Here is a 22718-nt window from a genome sequence, read left to right on the forward strand (position 1 = left end):
TTCACAACTAAAGTGAAAGCTACAGTTTTGCTGTTTTATAATAAAGAATGACGAACTTGTGAATCTGTAAATGAATAACAGATATTAAATCAAGTTGGACTGTATAACGAAAATGATCTCACATAATTTTCTTTGCCGATTCTCTTGTGTCCTCACTTTAAGCAACAAGATAGCTGGAATATGTTATTTACATTTCATTTTAAATTTCCTTTTGTACCTGATTGTTCTCGATGTTTTTACTTGGAATTCCTTAGAGCAGATTTTTTCCTGTCTCCATTTGCATCGAAGCACACACTTGGAGGAAGTAATGTGCACCCAGAAAAAATTTATAACATGGCAATTATCAAGCTAAAATGTATATTATTGGAAACACCAAATGTATAGGTATCGAGAGCAAATATTTATTTCAGTATTAATAGCGTCAACCTGCGCTGAGAAACAGAAACGATAGTTTTTTCCCAACCAGCTGTTGATTAACTGCCGGTTCCTTTGACTTCCACTGTCGCCAGAGACGACGGTCGTTAACTTGTATTCGGAAGGCGCAAAATTCGTATTCTTATCCTATCATTCTGGCTAAGTTTCCCCGTAACGGTCCTTAAATCACTAGACCCGAATGTTGGGATGATTGCTTAAACTATGCAGTGGCTGACGCCTTCACTCATGTTTATAAAATAAGCCAATGCTTCTTCTCTCAGATGTTCGCTTCGTTGCCTTTCATTCCACGTGGGTACGCTCTAGATTTTATTAACACTGTCGTAGGTTCCACAGGATTGATAGAACAATATTCTTATGAGTATGGCAGGGAAATGCATATCTATCCGTTTCAGCCATGGAATGTACTGACAGGTCGAGGCGTTCACGACCACGCGTAAAATTTTCTTTAATATCTCTTATCTTACCAAAAACTAAACTCTTTGCAGTTTCTGCGAACTTACATGTGATAGCCGGAATGTTGCCCCAGTATACGAAATCGTTTGTTTCTCGTCGATTCTAATTTAGCCACAATCTCTATCATTGCTCCGAAAGCGGTCTTGATTGCCTCATTCTGTCTCTTTTGGTGTATCGACCGCTATTTGTTTGATTATTTTCCACCAGTTCCGAACTTCCAGATGTGAAAGGAATAAAAGTCATCTTCTCTAAACGATACATATTCCAAACATTGCCACAAAAGGGGAGATCTGTAGTATAATGTACTCCGGAGAAACTCCAGACAGCCATTTTCGCTAGTAAAGTATTTAGATAACCTCATTCTGTAAGACTGTATTACCATCTTCGGATCTGCAAGGTTCAAATGGCTCTAAGCGTTATGGGACTTAACAACTGAGAACACCTGAGGTCATCAGTCCCCTAGACTTAGAACTACTTAAACCTAACTAACCTAAGGACATCACACACACCCATGCCCGAGGCAGGATTCGAACCTGCGACCGCAGCAGCCGCATGGTTCCGGACTGAAGCCCCTAGATCCGCTCGGCCACCGCGGCCGGCTGATCCGCAAGGATAGAACCATACTGACAGGTTAATAATTTTACAAAAGGTCTAACCAAATGCATTTGGCATGCTATAGGCCTACGTATGGAAAAGTTACATATATTCAAATTCATACAGTCTCCGCCATCTGCGTTTTGTGTCGTGTCGTATCACAAATGTATGTTGACATGTCAAAATTAAAATAAATTCATATACAAAACATAAGATTAATGCGCCGACTGCTAGTGTTCTTGCACATACCACAGTTAAATACACGCTACGATGTCAAGTAAAAGCAGCACTGCATCGTAAGCTCGGCAGATGGCGCTGCAGCAGTGAAATTTACAATTCGGTTTTACATAACTCAAGGTACAGCTATACAGTACTAAGAATTGTTACCGTATTAGTTCAGAAGCTGTACAATAATTTGTTAAAGTAATAATTAAAAAGATTTTCAACTTTAGTCGTCATTCTTTCTCGGCGCCCAGTACAATCAGGGACTTAAGTGGTGTTGACCAGACAAGTTTATAAAATTATTTTTATATTAAAGGGAGCTATTAAAAAGGCTGAATAACATATAACTGGAATGGTTGAATGTGCCAGTTATACGATGTACTGTTGCAGTTGCTTGACCTCATAGACCGTTTTCAGCTGTGGTGCGAGCATGAACACGGACAATGGGCGCATTAATCTTACGTTTTGTGTATACAAAGCGCAGACAGTGGAGATTTTCTGAATTGTAAAGTTGAAGGTATGTAACTTTTCCACATCAGTGGACATTACAACTACACATTTTGTAAAATTATTACCCTATCAATCTGGTTCTGTCCTTGCAGATCCGAAGATGAATAACTAATGTAGAGTAATGATACTTCGGGAATACATTCTACATCTACATCTATATTCCGCAAGCCACCTGACGGTGTGTGGCGGAGGGTACGTTGAGTACCTCTATCGGTTCTCCCTTCTATTCCAGTCTCATATTGTTCGTGGAAAGAAAGATTGTCGGTATGTCTCTGTGTGGGCTCTAATCTCTCTGATTTTATCCTCATGGACTCTTCGCGAGATATACGTAGGAGGGAGCAATATACTGCTTGACTCCTCGTTGAACGTATGTTCTTGAAACTTCAACAAAAGCCCCTACCTACTGAGTATCTCTCCTGCAGAGTCTACCACTGGAGTTTATCTATCATCTCCGTAACGCTTTCGCGATTACTAAATGATCCTGTAACGAAGCGCGCTGCTCTCCATGCCGGATATAAGTTTGTGGGATGGAGCTACATGCCTGTTGCACTTGGTCGGTCAATGGACGGTTAATACTGTTTGTGGATGCTGACGGAGCTCTCGTCCTATGATGCCCCATATGTGCTCGACTGGAGACAGATCTGGTGACCGAGCAGGCCAAGGCAACATGTCGACGCTCTGCAGAGAAAGTTGGGTTACAACAGCGGTAGGTGGGTTAGCGTTATTCTGTTGGAAAACACGCCCTGGAATGCTCCTCATGAATAGCAGCACGACAAATCGAATCAACAGATTGACGTACGAATTTCCAATCAGGATGCGTGGGACAACGACGACAGTGCTCCTGCTGGCATACGAACCCGCGCCCTAGGCCGTAATTCCAGGTGTAGGTCCGTTGTGTCTAGCATGCAGACAGTCGGTTGCAGGCCATCAGCCGGCCTATTTCTAACCAACACATAGCAATCCCTGGCACCGAGGCAGATCCATTTTCATCTGGAAAAACTAACAGACTTCCACTCTGCCCTCCAATGAGCTCTCGCTTGACACCACTTAATCCGCAAGTGGCGGTGGTTTGGGGCCAGTGGAATGATGCACGCTACAGGCCGTCGGGCTCAAGACTTCCTTGAAGTTACCAACAGTTCGTTGTGCCACTGTGGTACCAACTGCTGCTCAGATTGCTGCTGCAGATGCAGTACGAAGCGCTAGAGCCATATGCCGATCACGATGGTCTTCCCTCTCGATAGGGCCGAGCCCGGTGTTCTTGCGATCATACATTCTCGTGAGCACCGCTGTCAGCAATAATATACCGGGTGATCAAAAAGTCAGTATAAATTTGAAAACTGAATAAATCACGGAATAATGTAGATAGAGAGGTACAAATTGACACACATGCTTGGAGTGACATGGGGTTTTATTAGAACCAAAAAAATACAAAAGTTCGAAAATGTACGACAGATTTCGCTTCATCTGATCAGAATAGCAATAATTAGCATAAAAAAGTAAGGCAAAGCAAAGATGATGTTCTTTACAGGAGATGCTCTATATGTGCACCATCATTCCTCAACAATAGCTGTAGTCGAGGAATAATGTTGTGAACAGCACTGTCAAGCATGTCCGGAGTTATGGTGAGGCATTGGCGTCGGATGTTGTCTTTCGGCATCTCTAGAGATGTCGGTCGATCACGATACACTTGCGACTTCAGGTAACCCCAAAGCCAATAATCGCACGGACTCAGGTCTGGGGACCTGGGAGGCCAAGCATGACGAAAGTGGCGGCTGAGCACACGATCATCACCAAACGACGCTCGAAAGAGATCTTTCACGCGTCTAGCAATATGGGGTGGATCGCCATCCTGCATGAAGATCGCACGTTCCAGCAGGTGTTTATCAGCCAGGCTGGGGATGATGCGATTCTGTACCATATCGGCGTACCTCTCACCCGTCCCGCTGCACGACCTCGTTCAAACTCAGTGAAATGTTGATAATGACGTCTTTGTCGTCTTAAGGGCATTCTTGAGTAACATCAATTCACCATCTCCACGCCCGAGCTCAAAGTTACCTAACGTTGACGACCGTTACAGCCAGTATTTAATGCAAACCTGATATGCGTCCTGATTGTACCGCTACTAGCGCCACTCGTAAGCGACTGGTGCGAAGTTTGAACCATCTTTCAGATGTAGAAACGCGCCTGCCAATTTTCTTTTATCTCGCTTAACTGAAAGTATTTGTATGGAGTGTAGCCATGTATGGAAGTGAAACATGGACGATAACTAGTTTGGACAAGAAGAGAATAGAAGCTTTCGAAATGTGGTGCTACAGAAGAATGCTGAAGATAAGGTGGGTAGATCACGTAACTAATGAGGAGGTATTGAATAGGATTGGGGAGAAGAGAAGTTTGTGGCACAACTTGACTAGAAGAAGGGATCGTTTGGTAGGACATGTTTTGAGGCATCAAGGGATCACATATTTAGCATTGGAGGGCAGTGTGGAGGGTAAAAATCGTAGAGGGAGACCAAGAGATGAATACACTAAGCAGATTCAGGGGGATGTAGGTTGCAGTAGATACTGGGAGATGAAGAGGCTTGCACAGGATAGAGTAGCATGGAGAGCTGCATCAAACCAGTCTCAGGACTGAAAACCACAACAACAACAACAACTCCTTCTTGGTGTTATTGTTTGGTTTTTTTTTTTTCGTCTTTGCTGTTTCGAGTTTTTCCGAAGTTCATACTCTAAGTAGTTTAGTAGAAAGTAAGTTAAATATTTGGTATTCACACCGCGTAAAAGTGTCAGTAGCTGACCACTGATAGTGTGCCAGAAGACAAATTAGAACTTAATCTCTCATTGACTTGTCCATCATTAGCGAGGGTGGACTAACTGGTTTAGACAATGACAAGAACAGAGGATGACACGCGTAAATCTGAAATGCTAAACACTTTTTTCCAAAGCTGTTTCACAGAGGAAGACCGCACTGCAGTTCCTTCTCTAAATCCTCACACGAACTAAAAAATGGATGACGCCGAAATAAGTGTCCAAGGAATAGAAAAGCAACTGAAATCACTCAACAGGAGAAAGTCCACTGGACCTGACGGGATACCAGTTCGATTCTACACAGAGTACGCGAAAGAACTTGCCCCCTCTAACAGCCGTGTACCGTAAGTCTCTAGAGGAACGGAAGGTTCCAAATGATTGGAAAAGAACACTGGTAGTTCCAGTTTTCAAGACGGGGCGTCGAGCAGATGCGCAAAACTGTAGGCCTATATCTTTGAAATCGATCTGTTGTAGAATTTTAGAACATGTTTTTTGCTCGGGTATCATGTCATATCTGGAAACCCAGAATCTAGTGTGTAGGAATCAACATGGATTCCGGAAACAGCGATCGTGTGAGACCCAACTCGCTTTATTTGTTCATGATACCCAGAAAATATTAGACACAGGCTCTCAGGTAGATGCCATTTTCCTTGACTTCCGAAAGACGTTCGATACAGTTCCGCACTGTCGCCTGATAAACAAAGTAAGAGCCTACGGAATATCAGACCAGCTGTGTGGCTGGATTGAAGAGTTTTTAGCAAACAGAACACAGCCTGTTGTTCTGACAGGAGAGACGTCTACAGACGTTTAAGTAGCATGCCACAGGGGAGTGTTATGGGACCATTGCTTTTCACAATATATATAAATGTCCTAGTAGATAGTGTCGGACGTTCCATGCGGCTTTTCGCGGATGATGCTGTAGTATACAGAGAAGTTGCAGCATTAGAAAATTGCAGCGAAATGCAGAAAGATCTGCAGCCGATAGGCACTTGGTGCAGGGAGTGACAACTGACCCTTAACTTAAACAAATGTAATGTATTGCGAATACATAGAAATAAGAATCCTTTATTGTGTGATTATATGATACCGGAACAAACATTGGTAGCAGTTACTTCTGTAAAATATCTGGGAGTATGTGTACGGAACGATTTGAAGTGGAATTATGATATAAAATTAATTGTTGGTAAGGCTGGTGCCAGGTTGAGATTCATTGGGAGGGTCCTTAGAAAATGTAGTCCATCAACAAAGGAGGTAACTTACAAATCACTCGTTCGACCTATACTTGAGTATTGGTCATTAGTGTGGGATCCGTACCAGGTCGGGTTGACAGAGGAGATAGAGAAGATCCAAAGAAGAGCGGCGCGTTTCGTCACAGGGTTATTTGGTAAGCGTGATAGCGTTACGGAGATGTTTAGCAAACTCAAGTGGCAGACTCTGCAAGAGAGGCGCTCTGCATCGCCGTGTAGCTTACTGTCCAGGTTTCGAGAGGGTGCGTTTTGGATGAAGCATCGAATATATTGTTTCCCCCTACTTATACCTTCCGAGGAGATCACGAATGTAAAATTAGAGAGATTCGAGCGCGTTCGGAGGCTTTCCGGCAGTCGTTCTTCCCGCAACCATACGCGACTAGAACAGGAAAGGGAGGTAATGACAGTGGCACGTAAAGTGCCCTCCGCCACACACCGTTGGGTGGCTTGCGTAGTATAAATATAGTTGTATGAGAACAAAAAATCGACTGTTGTCTTCCCGCCACTCGCGTGAAGCGTCAGGAGAGTTGGGTCAGGGCTTCTGGACAGGGGGGCTTGAACTCAAGAACTCTTTAAACACGAGTCCGGTGGCGCAACGACCGCACCTCACTCGGCAGGTGCTACAACAGTCTGCCTGCGGCCGCAGACCGCAGCCGTGGTCGTGCAGCTTCCCACATGTATTGCGTTACTGGAGACATGCCCCATGTCTTTTCTCTTGCGGCTGCGCATTTGCTGCATGGGCAACGTCTCGAAATTCAGTGTTTGAGACCTACGGCATAAGCTATATGATCACCGATCTGAAATGTAACCGCCGGTCGCTGTGGCCGAGCCGTTCTAGGCGCTTCAGTCCGGAGCCGCGCTGCTGCTGCTGTCGCAGGTTCGAATCCTGCCTCGGGCATGGATGTGTGTGATGTCCTTAGGTTAGTTAGGTTTAAGTAGTTCTAAGTCTAGGGGACTGATGACCTCAGATGTTAAGTCCCATGGTGTTCAGAGCCATTTGAACCTTTTTTTTTTTTTTTAAGTGTAACCTACACGTGAACGGGAAATTTCTTCTGGTTCAAGCAACACCGAAGAGTATCCCAGATTTTAAGTTGACTGTAATAATATCGACTGATCAGTCCACAGTGCTTTTCCAATTGACAGTGGACCGAAATCTTTCACTCTGTAGCGTAGTGTGGGCTGTTTTAAAATTTCCTGGCGGATTAAAACTCTGTTCGGCACGGAACTCGAGCGCAGATCCCGAGACTTTATTTTCACCGCTGAGCTATACTGGCACAACCAACGATCTGCAGAGTGATAGATTCGTTCCGGAGACAATACTCAGATTACAACTAACCAATTTCTCAGCTATATCCTTTCTTCTAAGCAGTACTAACCTGCCGAGGTATGCTGAAGAGTTTCTGTCAATTTTGGAAAGTAGAAAAGAGGTACTGGCAGAAGGGAAACTGAGTCCCTTGACAAGAGTCGTGCCCGGATTGCTCAGTCGCGAGAAATGTTGACTATGAGAGATAATGTACTGAAATTGTACTAAAGAATTAGCTATGCTTATCAACATATTGCGTTGCGGAATTGTAATTTTTATAGAAAACTGAAGATTGTCATTTTCCCGTTTCCTGTTACACGGGAACTGATATAACTACATTTGTACTCCAAAAACGTGTCAAAAAAAAAATCGATCAACGTGAACACTCGTGGTGGTGGATCATCCGCACTCGCTGTTCTGCGCTCGTAGGTAGCACACTGCGCCTGGTGTAAGCCCACCGCGGCGCTCGGGGGCCACAACACCAAGTGACACCTGAAGATGGGGTTATAATAGCCCGAAACCCGTCGTGTGATAATAAAAGAACTTTACACCTGAAGCGGTATTTTCAACCTCTGGGATCAACGTGAAGACTGCAAGATAATCTGCATTTGTGGGTGACGGCGATAAAAGCTATGATAATGCCTTTTACATAGGGGAATAACAGTTCAGCTAAGCAGGCAGCACAGTGCAAAAGTCTAACAAACCATGAAACAAACGTTAGGAAGACACCTGCAGAGGGAAAGAAAGAAACGTTAGTAAGAATTGAGGAGAAGTTTGCATCGACCACCCTGTCGTGATAATCGAATGTTTACTTCCTCCACATATGAGCGTCCAAATAGAACGTAGCTCGAACATAGTAAATATCAGCCATAGAACAATATTTGATTACATAGAATTGTATGTGGATCGTCTTCGGGAAATTCAAGAGAGTACTGATGCATGATGTTTTTCCTTCCTTTTTTCTTTAGCATATTTTTCATATTTGAAAGAGTCTTGAGTAATGATGAGAAATACACAGAGAACTCTGTATGTCCTTTTTTCTGGAACTTAACTGTACCATTGATATTGTATTTACTGATTTCTTGTCAATATATACTACAAAGGGATTCATGAATTCTCTCAGCTTCATTTTGAAAAGAATTTAGTTTTGGAAGTTAACTTTCATGTATTCTGGTGCAGCAGGAGTTATGAAATTAGAAGAGAACACCAGGGCCTGCATCGTATCGAAGAAGGCGGAGGGACGGCAGACGATGGCTGGACGTGGGAGACCCGCTGGCGTTTAATTAAGCTCGAGCCCGGGTGCCCGTATTTAAATCTTCATTTCAGCCTCTAGACCCGTCATTGCCTTTCAGCCCTCGCCTACCTGAGGAGCCCGCTTCGGAGGCTGCAGTCGATCTGTGCACACAACATATACTCTGTTAGACCTGCACATGTGTCAAAATGTACCAAAGACCTTTTTCCAAATATGTACTGAAATACGCAATGCCTCGTCGAAATGAAGTTACTGAAAAAGTGCGCCATGACAGAGCCCGTTGGTCATGAATTCATCTACACTTTGGAATTACCGAAAATATTTGCAGATAACCGGAAAACCAGTGAGTGGATGGGTTGCCTAATGGAAGCGAAAATTCCTATCCTTTTTTTTTTTCTTTTTTTTTTCTGCTGAGAACCATCGGCTAATAAATGTTGTGACTCGAAATCACTTTTGTGCAAGTTCTACCATGTATGGCCCAGAGGCAAGAGGATAATTCAACTGTAGATGCAGAAGTCACCATATTTCCTCTGAAACAGAAGCTTGACTGGGAGATTTTGCGTCCTGAGGCACTCGTTCCACCAATCAGATATGGTAAATTTATGTATTTTTCTTTCTTGGGACCATTCACGTTGCTGTTTCCCGAAGTAAGACTTCTTTAAGAGGAACTTTCTGCACCTATATCTATATACATCTACCCGGTGTAGAAGTATGAAACTGGAATTTGATTGCAATAATTACACGTCTGTTGTTTGAAGCTTATAAACAATATTTTATTCAAAATAATCCCCATTGATATTTATACATGTCTCCCACCTCTCCGGCAGGCTATGAATGCCACGCTAAAAAACAGTCTTAGAAGCGAACAAGTCAGCGAGCCATTTTCGTACATTTTCATACGAATTGGAGTGTTGTTCAGCGAGAGCGTGTCCCAGTGATGCAAATAGATGATAATCGGAAGGAACCAAGTCTGGAGAATAAGCCGCATGCCGTAGTATTTCGCAACTGAACGCCTCGATCGTGTTTTTGACCCGTTTTGCTGTGTGTGATGGGGTGTTATCATGGAGCAATATGACTTTGTGTTGCCTTTTTCCATATTCCGGTCGTTTTTCACGCAATGCTCGAATTAAATCAATAATTTGCTGTTGGTAGCGATCAGTGTTTCACTAGGTTTCAGCAGCTCAAAATAGATGACACCCTTCTGATCCCACCAAACACAGAGCATTGTCTTCTTTCCGTAGCGATTTGATGTTGCAGTGTGGTGATCTCTGAACTACATTTTTTGCAATAAATGACCCGGTTTCTAAAAAAGGTACTCATGGAAGAGGCATGAAATTTTCACAGCATGTCAAGTGCGAGATTTAACTCATATGGAACTAGAATAATTAAAATATCTGAGTTGTTTCGTTTTTATGTTCATTTGTTTACAAAATTCTGTCAAAAAATTGAGTGTTTGAAAAAAAAAAGATAACATGCACGATAATACAATGTTAGTAATAATTCTAATTCAGTGTATCTAGAAAGGTGCATTCAGTAATTATGGAAAATTGTAAGTTGGTGTCTTAAAAAGTTTCCAAGAGAATGGGTCACAAAATTCGATAATTTAACATCGACGGCATAGGACATACAATGTCCCCTTCGTAAATGAACTTGTGACGAAACGCGCTGTTCCTCTTAGGATCTCTACTCCCTCTATCGGCCCACCTGCATCGTGGATGGACTACATTTCTGAGGATTGTTGTAATGAATCTGCGATTAGTTTTATGGCGACTAATTTAGATTATACACTACAGGCCATTAAAATTGCTACACCACGAATATGACGTGCGAAATTTAACCGACAGGAAGAAGATGCTGTGATACGCAAATGAATAGCTTTTCAGAGCATTCACACAACGTTGGCGCCGGTGGCGACACATACAACGTGCTGACATGAGGAACCGATTTCTCATACACAAACAGCAGTTGACCGGCGTTACCTGGTGAAACGTTGTTGTGATGCCTCGTGTAAGGAGGAGAAATGCGTACCATCACGTTTCCGACTTTGATAAAGGTCGGATTGTAGCCTATCGCGATTGCGGTTTATCGTATCGAGACATTGCTGCTCGCGTTGGTCGAGATCCAATGACTGTTAGCATAATATGGAATCGGTGAGTTCAGGAGGATAATACGGAATGCCGTGTTGGATCCCAACGGCCTCGTATCATTAGCAGTCGAGATGACAGCCGTCTTATCCGCATGACTATAACGGATCGTGCAGCCACGTCTCGATCCCTGAGTCAACAGATGGAGACGTTTGCAGGACAACAACAATGTGCACGAACAGTTCGACGACGTTTGTAGCACCATGGACTATTAACTCGGAGACCATGGCTGCGGTTACCCTTGACGCTGCATCACAGACAGTAGCGCCTGTGATGGTGTACTCAACGACGAACCTTGGTGCACGAATGGCAAAACGTCATTTTTTCGGATGAATCCAGGTTCTGTTTACAGCATCGTGATGGTCGTATCCGTGTTTGGCGACATCGCGGTGAACGTGCATTGGAAGCGTGTATTCGTCATCGCCATATTGCCGTATCACCCGGCGTGGTGGTATGGGGTGCCATTGGCTACACGTCTCGGTCACCTTTTGTTCGCACTGACGGCACTTTGAGCAGTGGACGTTACATTTCAGATGTGTTTCGACCCGTGGCTCTACCCTTCATTCGATCCCTGCGAAACCCTACATTTCAGCAGGATAATGCACGACCGCATGTTGCAGGTCCCGAACGGGTCTTTCTGGATATAGAAAATGTTCCGACTGCTGCCTTGGCAGCACATTCTTCAGAGCTCTCACCAATTGAAAACGTCTGGTGAATGGTGGCTGAGCAACTGGCTCGTCACAATACGCCAGTCATTACTCTTGATGAAGTGTGGTATCTTGTTGAAGCTGCATGGGCAGCTGTTCCTGTACACGCCATCCAAACTGTGTTTCACTCAATGCCCAGGCTTATCAAGGCCGTTATTACGGCCAGAGGTGGTTGTTCTGGGTACTGATTTCTCAGGATCTATGCACCCAAATTGCGTGAAAATGTAATCACATGTCAGTTGTAGTATAATATATTTGTCCAATGAATACCCGTTTATCATCTGCATTTCTTCTTGGAGCAATTTTAATGGCCAGTAGTGTAGTTGGGCGTTACTCTTCACTGCTCCCGGACAAATAAAGTAGCCGAAAGAACAGTGTCCGATATGTTTGTTTACTGCGTCCGTAAAATAAGACAGGCAAGTTTAATGCCTTGTCCTGCACTAGAATATTAGTAGACTGTTGTAATTAGTGCCCGTAGTGCTGTACGGAGCGATGCAACGATTTGGGGGTGGGGATTGATGTTGAATGTAGTAGACAGTCCTCATAATAAGCGCATAGAACCCGACTCAGTGCCAAACGTAAGTATGGAGAAGCCTGTGAGGAGGATCACCGGCGACTGCTTGGTGTTTTGTGGGCGGTAGGCAAGAGCGGCGGCGCACAGTGGATGCGTGGGTAAGTTCTCAGGTGGCTGCGGCGGGCTGACTGACAAGCGAGGCCCCGGTTAGCATAATAACGGCGCCACAACGGGCCCCACGGCGCCCATCGTGTCTGGCCTACCAGCTCCGCTGCTCCCAAACCATAGATTCGTAGGCTCAGGGCCAGGAGAGCCCTGAATGCTCTGCCACCTGCCCGTTGTAGAACCACCAGTCCTGTGACCGCTTCGCATAAACTACACTGTTAAATACGAAGGAATCATCGGAAATGCATAAAACACGTGGTACATGCCGTTACACTAAACGACCAAAGTCTGATATTGGTACGGGAGCCGTACCCAATGTTGGTAGCTGCAACATTCATTCACCTTCGGCACTACTACTTTTTCGAACATTTCACTTAAACTCTTTTACTTTCCATTCTTTGCAACAATACGTTGTCCATATCCTTGGAAAAAGACTTTCATCACGCTGATGTTGGCAACTGTATATTCTAGATTCAAAGAAAACTTATTATGCTCGAATCTTTTCTCTGGGCTTAGGGAATAAGAAGATACATGGTGCAGGTTCACTCTGCTGTGGATGCTGGTGCGCTGTAGCTCTAAAGATTCAAATTCAAATGGCTCCAAGCACTATGGGACATAACATCTGAGGTCATCCGTCCCCTAGACTTAGAACTACTTATACCTAACTAACCTACGGACGTCACACACACATCCATGCCCGAGGTAGGATTCGAACCTGCAACCGTAGCAGCAGCGCGGTTTCGGACTGAAGCGCCTAGAACCGCTCGGTCACAGCGGCCGGCGTGCTAAAGATGACGTTCTTCAGTGTCAGAGGTGTGGCAAGCTTGAACCATATCCCGTTTAGCATTTGGGTCCAGATTATCGATGAGCAGATATCTCAAAGGTGGAGCAAGGGTCTTCTTCCCACGTTTATGATTCCGCACCAGATCCTATCTATACTTTATTTACGTTACGGATTTGATGGCTGCTGATAACGCTCCCAGGTGGTAGTTTTGATAGATCAAGACAAGAAATCAAGAGTTTTATTACTAATTTGTTGCTGCGGTGTTACCTGCTAGCTTATTTCGGCCTCCAGGTTTTAGTTTAGTAGTGTACGCATCTGGAAGACTGTTGTGCTAGTTGCTATTTGAGGTTTTTTTCGCATTGCTTGTGTTGAGAACTCGTGATAACAATACTCATGCCTAAGAAGAAGCTATACGTGCTACAGGGTGATGACTATCACATTCCAGACACGTATGTTTCGATCACAATCGTAACAGCATTTTATAAGAGTACAGTAACCTTACAGGGCTACAAATCCATTCTAGATCTGTGACATACTTCATTTCGAATCCTGGTACACTACACGGCTGTAATCTCCCCAGACATTCTAATTAAACAGTATCCTCCGCTGTAGAGTGACCACTGTTTCTCAGGTGACCCTCTACTTCATCCCTTTCTCCTAAATTTGACTGTAATCATAGGGGATTGCAATATATTTGAGCAACAGCTGAATCAGTGCTGCGAGGTTCTTGTAACGACATTTCACAAAAACTAAATCAAATCGAATGATTAAATTACCGGAACAGTGAAACCGATGTGGTGCACGCTGTTATTTTCAAATTGCTCGTACATTCTTTGAGTATGTATCCTTTTGGTATATATTTCTGGTATTTACTTTTTGTTTATTTACACTGGAACTTTAACAATAAGCGCTGCAGCCTGTGGGCAGATACTTTACCGTAACTAGATTATAAATGTGAGACAGGCGAAATACCCTCAGACTTCAAGAAGAATATAATAATTCCAATCCCAAAGAAAGCAGGTGTTGACAGATGTGAAAATTACCCAACTATCAGTTTAATAAGTCACAGCTGCAAAATACTAACGCGAATTCTTTACAGACGAATGGAAACACTGGTAGAAGCCGACCTCGGCGAAGACCAGTTTGGATTCCGCAGAAATGTTGGAACACGTGAGGCAATACTGACCCTACAACTTATCGTAGAAAATAGATTCAGGAAAGACGAACCTACATTTCTAGCATTTGTAGACTTAAGGTGGCAGGGGTGAAATACAGGGAGCGAAAGGCTATTTACAATTTGTACAGAAACCAGATGGCAGTTATAAGAGTCGAGGGGCATGAAAGGGAAGCAGCGGTTGGGAAGGGAGTGAGACAGGGTTGTAGCCTGTCCCATATGTTATTCAATCTGTATATTGAGCAAGCAGTAAAGGAAACAAAAGAAAAATTCGGAGTAGGTATTAAAGTCCATGGAGAAGAAATAAAAACGTTGAGGTTCGCTGATGACATTGTAATTCTGTCAGAGATAGCAAAGGACTTGGAAGAGCTGTTGAACGGAATGGACAGTGTCTTGAAAGGAGGATATAAGATGAACATCAACAAAAGCAAAACGAGGATAATGGAATGTAGTCGAATTAAGTCGGGTGATGCTGAAGGAATTAGATTAGGAAATGAGAGACTTGAAGTAGTAAAGGAGTTTTGCTATTTGGGGAGCAAAATAACTAATGATGGTCGAAGTAGAGAGGATATAAAATGTATACTGGCAATGGCAAGGAAAGCGTTTCTGAAGAAGAGAAATTTGTTAACATCGAGTGTAGATTTAAGTGTCAGGAAGTCGTTTCTGAAAGTATTAGTATGGAGTGTAGCCATGTATGGAAGTGAAACATGGACGATAAATAGTTTGGACAAGAAGAGAATAGAAGCTTTTGAAATGTGGTGCTACAGAAGATAGCTGAAGATTAGATGGGTAGATCATATAACTAATGAGGAGGTATTGAATAGAATAGGGGAGAAGAGGAGTTTGTGGCACAACTTGACAAGAAGAAGGGACCGATTGGTAGGACATATTCTGAGGCATCAAGGGATCACAAATTTAGCATTGGAGGGCAGCGTGGAGGCTAAAAATCGTAGAGGGAGACCAAGAGATGAATACACTAAGCAGATTCAGAAGGATGTAGGTTGCAATAAGTACTGGGAGATGAAGAAGCTTTGCACAGAATAGAGTAGCATGGAGAGCTGCATCAAACCAGTCTCGGGACTGAAGACAACAACAACAACAACAGATTATAAAATAAAGTTTTTACTTTCTTGCATATGGTTTAGCACTCTTTCTTGTTTGAAGCGATAAAACATTAGAAGTTTGGTTGTAAGGAATGAAGGTCGATAAATAGAGGACTTACACAAAATGTAATATTTGTTAAATTGTATTTCGTATGAGGCATGGAGACGTAGTGTTCAGAAGGGTTCTTTTCACTGCCTTATTCGTGGAAGTGCGAGATTTCTTTAGGTCACCAAAGCCGGCCATTACAGCGCTTTATGCTTGATTGTAGGCGTTGCACAACTAATCTTTGCGCAACTATTTGCACCTTATCAGGCCACGCCATTTAGTACAGCATGCATGACCGCTGATTCTATCGGGAGTGCTTCTTCACACTTTGCTGGTGACGACAGGCACGCCTGACTTGCCCACCATTATGCATCATTAGGAAGGTCGTCACCTTCACATGTATTTGAGCTCCAGATTTATTGGCAGTTGTTCGCTATTTCAAAAGTGAGTTTCATTGCTCAGTTTCCTTTTTACTCATCTTAGTTCCGCACCAACCGAGAAGCCTCCGTCCATGGAAGCGTGGTTTGTTCTCAGCGCGCATCGCAACACGGCTCTTAGTCGTGACGGGACTACGAAAGCACTCAGAACAATTGCTTTAGTCGCCGCACTGTGTAACAAGTGGCTGGCTGCGGCTTCATTCACAAACACCGCCAGAACCGTGCAAGCATGTCTCTTGTGTTCGGAATTGAATCCCTCCATGCAGTTCCACTTCTTAGTATTTTATTAATTTTAGTGCAGCTAATATTCATTTTTGTTTCCGAACATGAAATCCTGGTCAGGTATTTAGTGACTCCCATTTACTCCAAGTAAATAATTCGATTTTCGTAAATTCTTTGCTCTAATAAAACGATAGACAATTTCCGCAACTTTGCAACATTAAAAAAGACTGAGGATGTCGGTAATGTGCCGCCAAAACTAGTCGTGTGATAGAATAAAGGTAAGCTGTGGTGGTAGTAAGCTGTGGTGGTACTTTTCCTCTTATATAATATCAGCTGAAGTCCCTCGTCCATGCAATAATATGATCATCCATGAACTAATTTTATTTCTTTAGGGAGTATAACTTAATTAATATGGTCTTTAATTTTAGCAAGAATATTTCTCTCGTTTCCACTCTCCTGTTATTGCACCCACACAGAGAAAACAATGTAGAGTCTTACGCAGTAATTACATATTATCTCCACACTAACAACCCGATAAAATCGACAGAAAATTGCCGGCCGCGGGGGTCTAGCGGTTCTGGCGCTGCAGTCCGGAACCGCGGGACTGCTACGGTCGCAGGTTCGAATCCTGCCTCGGGCATGGGTGTGTGTGATGTCCTTAGGTTAGTTAGGTTTAAGTAGTTCTAAGTTCTAGGGGACTTATGACCTAAGATGTTGAGTCCCATAGTGCTCAGAGCCATTTGAACTTTGAATTTTTTTTTTTTTTTTTTTTTTTTTTTTTTTTTTTTTTTTTAACAGTAAATTACTTCTCTCCGAAGATAAAGTTCAGGATAGTAATGCTTTTTATCCAGCCTCCATTTGACTACGAAAGTCACGGTAGACGCAAAACAATATATCTCGACAGTTTCGTAGTCCAGTTTACTAATAGACTTGCGTAAGCGCGAGGAAATCATCGTTGTCGACTTACCTAAATATTGTGTATCTTCAATTTTTTGTGTACTTTGGTAAGTTCACAAGCAGAAATAAGGCGATAAAGATTCCATAACCTCTTGCGTCAATGGGATGAGAGTTAGTGTAAAATTTAACGAAAACTGCAATTATTATGGAGCCTTGTGTAGGCTACTGCGTGTAACCCTTGCACCAATCATTAGTATGAAGTAACATGAAGTAATTACTCGTAATAAACATGTGCTCAAAGTTCGAGTTCGCTCGCCGTAGTTACTTTCTTTAAACTGGCAATATTTAGTCTGGTTTGGTGATGTCCTCCAACTGTTCCTGCATTAGCTACTCTGTTCATCTTTGCGTGCGACGATGCATGTTTTGTCTGCCTATTGGAATTTACTCATTAACCTCCGTGAGTTTCCTTAGATCCATGTCCTGCCCTGAAGGACGTGTAATGTAGTTCAGCGTGGAAAAGATGTGTAGAACGGCAGGATGCACTTCAGGTATCAGCAGAGTGCATAAAACTTTCTGTTACATGCTGTAAAAATGTTCATTTTAGGTCTAACTGAAGCTACTGAATTAAACAGGCTCTTGCACAATACTCACATTTTAATGATTCGTAAACTGCTACCATGTCCATCCTGACACTCAACTCCCGATGTCAAAACACATTTTCTCACAGTTTGGACTGTTCACGCACATTCTCTCAATAGCAGCCAACGTTGCAGAACTCGCGGCCCGTTGCCTGAAGTCAATAAACGTTTCAAATCTTCAACGTTACCAGGTTCTGTATTCTCGCTCAGTACTGCACAGTTCATCCATATTCAGTAACCTTAAGATCAAAATTATGATTACATTGCACGCCACCCGGAATTTTTTCAGCCCATCAGAAGAAATTCAGATTCCCGAAAACTTCTGGAAACGTACAACATTTTTACTTGCTCACATTAACTTAGTTCTACATGCAACCACAGATCATTAGCGATTCTCCGAGACCCTCGCGCGCATATTTTTCTCTCTTACAGAATGCTAGAACGTTCTGTCATCTGACTGCCTGAAACTTATTGCAGCCAATCAGTTTCATAGTTTTCGCTGAGAGCGCGGAAATTTCCCTCTTTTGAACAATCCAGATTCAAAATATATACTAATCATTTACCAAAATCAGTATTTCCCGAGAAGTAAATAAACCCGAAAATAATATCATCCTTATTTGTGTTGAGGACAGAAGTGCATATTTTGGTTCTGCGATCCTTTGGTTATTTTTGGTAAGATCTTATGGGACCAAACTGTTCAGGTCATCAGTCCCTAAATTTACACACAAGTTAAGCTAACTTAAACTAACTTACGCTAATGACAACACACGCACCCCTACCCGATGGAGGACTCGAACTACGATCCTTAAGCTGGCCACTACATACAAGGTGCATTCATCCCCTCATTAAGACAGCGTAACAACTCAAAATAATGATGCCAAAAAACCAAAAAGTCGTTAATATTTGCGAACTGAAAATTAGTTACTCAGTTCTGAACCAAATATTGTTAACTATTTTGGTGACGAAGTATTGAATTTGTCATATGCATGTTGCATTCACCGCTTTGTTCTGATTGCGCAGCAAACTAAAATAATGTATCAGACAACTGAAAGGAGTCATTACTATTTCGGAACTGGAAAATTACGTTAATTTACCCAGCTCTGAACCAAATATTGCTAACTATTTTGGTGAGTATTGAGTTTGTCATTCTGTGATGCACTTAGAAAAACATATTAAAGTACGTGACTGTATATTGTATGAGAACTTGCAATTTTTGGTTTTATGTACTTTTATGTCTCCGAAATTGTACAACAGTTATCTAAAAGGTTCTATAAAATTTCGTATCGATAAGTGTATGGCAACTGACTTTATTAATTCGCATTTTTATGTCTAATTTAAACGACTTGAAAAGCGAACGCACGTCTTTAGGTCTGCAACCAGAAAGCTATCACTGGTACGACAGATGGTGCGCTCTTCAGTGTGGCAACGCTTGTGGCAGCACTGAGACGCATCCGTGTCTGTACAGTAACGGTTTGCTAGAGTATTCGAACAAAATTGCTGTAGAAAAGCCGTGGGAAACTGTAGGAAAAGAAACGGATGTAAGTGGTAAGTACGTTGTTAGTTATTTCAGTAGAATCATTATACATAATGAAATCGTGGAATATGTACAGCAATTTTCACTATTATCATCTGATTTTTTAAAAACTTGCTGTAGACCATTTTTATTAGAGCAACAACAAACTATCATGCGCTTGCTCAGCAGATAACTGTTTTTATTTCGATGTAATTATTGTTAACAAAATACTTCCATTGTCAAGGTAAAGCAAAGTGCAGTGTCAAGAAATATTGCGGTAAATGATTTCGTAATTGTTGTGCATTCGAGGTGTAATCAGCGGGAATGATGTCAGCTACTTGCACTGGCTGTCCAACTTGATCCTGGTCAACGCCATATTCACTTACTGACTGTGCCTTCTTTCCTGTGTTTCTGATGAAGTTGTGCATCACGCACACAACCTTTATAATGTTGCTCACTACCGTGTTTTTCTTTGTAACATCACGCCGAATGCACACCCTACAGTTTTCCGGCTTCAGCTCAATTTGCAGTTAAAATACGTGTGGCGTCATTCCTTATTTTTTTAGAATATGGTCGCACGAGATTTTTCTTGAGAAGTAATGCGTCATCAGCAACAAGATAAACTGGGAACTTTAATCTTGTAGTGTTATGTGGTAAGGTACAAGGCACAGACAAACTGGCGGTTTCTTGTTGTAGGCTGTGGTTCAACCTTGAAGGTTTGAAAATTCCACCGTCACTGTTTGTTCCTGGATATCCTGTTTCAGCCGCAGTAAAATTTCCATCAGAATCGGCTGCAGCCACCAGCACGATTGAATGATATGCCTTATAGTTGAAATGTGTTCTCCAACTATCGCACCTGTGTAGTTGGGTAAGTTCCAGAGTGAAAACGCCGTGATGTTGTTTTCATCGGGTTTTATCCGGTAGCTGAGTGGTCAGCGCGACAGAATGTCAACCCTAAGGGTCCGGGCTCGATTCCTGACTAGGTCGGGGATATTCTCCGCTCAGGGACTGTGTGTTGTGTTATCCTCCTCCTCCTCATCATCATCATTTCATCCCCATCGAAGCGCAAGTCGCTGAAGTGACGTCAAATCGAAAGACTTGCACCCAGCGAACGGTCTACCCGACGGGAGGCCCGAGTCACACGACATTTACATTTATCGGGTTTTATCTGGAGCTGGCATGTATTTCTTCTGCAGCTCTTTCCATATAGCTTCGCACCATTTCTTCACTGTCCTTCCGATAGTATAACTCCCACGAGTGAAATAAAATGATAGTGGAGAGATTACACTCACTTCTCAAGTACCCGAAACAGAAGTGTCTGTATAAGGGAGATGTAGGCAAAATTACACTACTAAAATTTATAATTTTATCCAGTTATTATCAAACCTAGAAAACTGAAACTTAGCAACTAAAATCATAATACTTAAAGGAATGCTACTAAATATTTACAGTGCCATGAGGTGTTATCTAAAATAATTAAATTAAATTCGAAGTTTGAAAAAAATATGTACATTTTTCTGGAATACCATTGCTGATAGAATCTGAAATTTTGTGCAGCTTTAGTCAATGTAGGTCAAAGAAATTCGTGGAAGGAACTTTTTAAGTAGTAAATTTTTCTGTATATTTTAGTTTCCCCCAGTACGGAAAGGTTGAGAAATATAAGTACAGTATTTTTTAAAAAAAATACGGAGGAATTATATCGTATGTTATGAGTTTAAATACGTAAGTATATGGATTTGTTTCACAATAAATTTCTTTTATAGATTATAATGATCAATAAAAAGCATCGTACCTCAAACTAAGTAGTAGTATTTCTTCAGGCGAGACACTTTTCCTCCAGTATGTTCTTTATAAAACTGCGAAGATTTTCAGCCAGCTTCTCAAGCTGCTTCTTCGACATCGTATAAATTCCTTTGAATTTTTTCTTCGTCTTTTTCGAGTTCTCGCTGTCTGATGATTGCGAATGAACGCTTGAATCCCTAATTTCCGCTTTGAAACTTTCTCATGGTCCAATACGTAACGAGAACGTTACGAACTGCATAGTTTGGCATTGTGGAGCAGACTGACAAAAATCAGCACTTTTGAGACGATTGCATCAGTGGACGAACGAGCAACGCAACTCTGATCCAGCTGTGCCCAAAACGTTGCGTTGCTCCAGTGGACGAACAGCGTCAACATGCCTCCAACGACTAAGAGCCGAATCCAAAGACGTCATCTAATGTTTAGAACCTGCCAAGAGCGTACGTTTCCTGCTCATTGGCAGTGACAACCAAAACTACTTACAGATACAGTAGTAATATTTTATGAAGCGCTTAAATGTAATTAACGTTCCTGAATTCGGTTGTGAGCTAAGTACACTAAAGTTGGCCACTTGCCTCAGGGACAGAGAGGTAAGTAGCGCGGCCGCTGAGGCATTGCAGCATATGCGAGGGGAAAAGTATTGTTTGGCTTCTAGTAATGACAAGCGAAGGGCGTGCGCAGCTCGTATCGATTAGTTCCTCTGTTGTATAAAATTTGACACCGAAGTATCATTGACTCGTGGATGCGCTTTACAGACACGGTAATCTTCAAATGCGGTACATATTTGTAGCAAGGAATATGAAATTCAGGCCATTACCATACAAAGCAATGAGTAAGAGAATAATGACATTCAGAACATTTAGTAAACATTTATAATCGTGTATAATATTGGATTGTGGATTGTGGATTTATATACAATCACTATATTAATCAATCCGCTTACACAGACAACACAACAGTTTTCGTCAGGCAGCTACAGCCATAACTTCGGGGTCACGGAGGGTGGCAGCAGTCCGAAACAGAACAGTGACAGGGTATGTTCCGATTGGTGCCGAGTTTTAACTATCAGTAATTCGGGGCGGCAGTCAACCGCGCCCTTACTACAGCTAATTTATATAGAATGTAAATTGAAAGACGATCACTGACAACAGGTGCAGCGGGACATTAAGCGGAATCAGCAGCGACGAGCGAAAATGTGTACCGGACCGGGATTCGAACCCGTGATCTCCTGCGTACTAGGCAGATGCGGTAACCACTGCGCCATCCGGGACACAGCGTTATCGCCACTGCATGGATTATCCCGGTACGTCTCACGGCCGATCCACACTCCCACCGAACGCCACCCACACCTATCTACAGTCCCTGTCCATTATAGTCCTGTTCGCTTATTAGAGATTCCCACAGGAGGTCGGACGCATTTGTGCACTGGCACTGAAGAAAGTGGACCCAAGGCCCACTCAGGCTTATCAGTTATTTGAATGCATGTTGTCTGTTCCTTCGGAAGAACAGAAACCACACAGCTCCCGCAGCTGTGAAACATTATATGTAAATATAATGGGAGTAATGATACATTCCGACCCAGAGACATACAATACCTTAAAGTCTGCGCCAAAGATAAAATTGAGAGGAATTTAGAATATAATCTCTGTAATGTTCATATTGGATTCTCTTTTGTTTCATACTCCAAGAAGGAGTTAAGATACACTTTCGATTGTTATCTTGTAGGGGATGGACGTAATTTTTGGTGTGTGCGG

The 22718-nt window shown here is 42.6% G+C and overlaps 1 non-coding gene across 1 annotated transcript; it reads right to left on the bottom strand.

The window, feature by feature from the left end:
* Nucleotides 1-22160: 22160 nt before the first annotated feature.
* Nucleotides 22161-22235, bottom strand: Trnat-agu (transfer RNA threonine (anticodon AGU)). Its single transcript has one exon. It is a non-coding gene; the product is annotated as a tRNA-Thr (tRNA).
* Between the last annotated feature and the right edge of the window lie 483 nt (nucleotides 22236-22718).

This window comes from Schistocerca cancellata, chromosome 1 (genome assembly GCF_023864275.1).
Source record: "Schistocerca cancellata isolate TAMUIC-IGC-003103 chromosome 1, iqSchCanc2.1, whole genome shotgun sequence".
Taxonomy (NCBI): domain Eukaryota; kingdom Metazoa; phylum Arthropoda; class Insecta; order Orthoptera; family Acrididae; genus Schistocerca; species Schistocerca cancellata.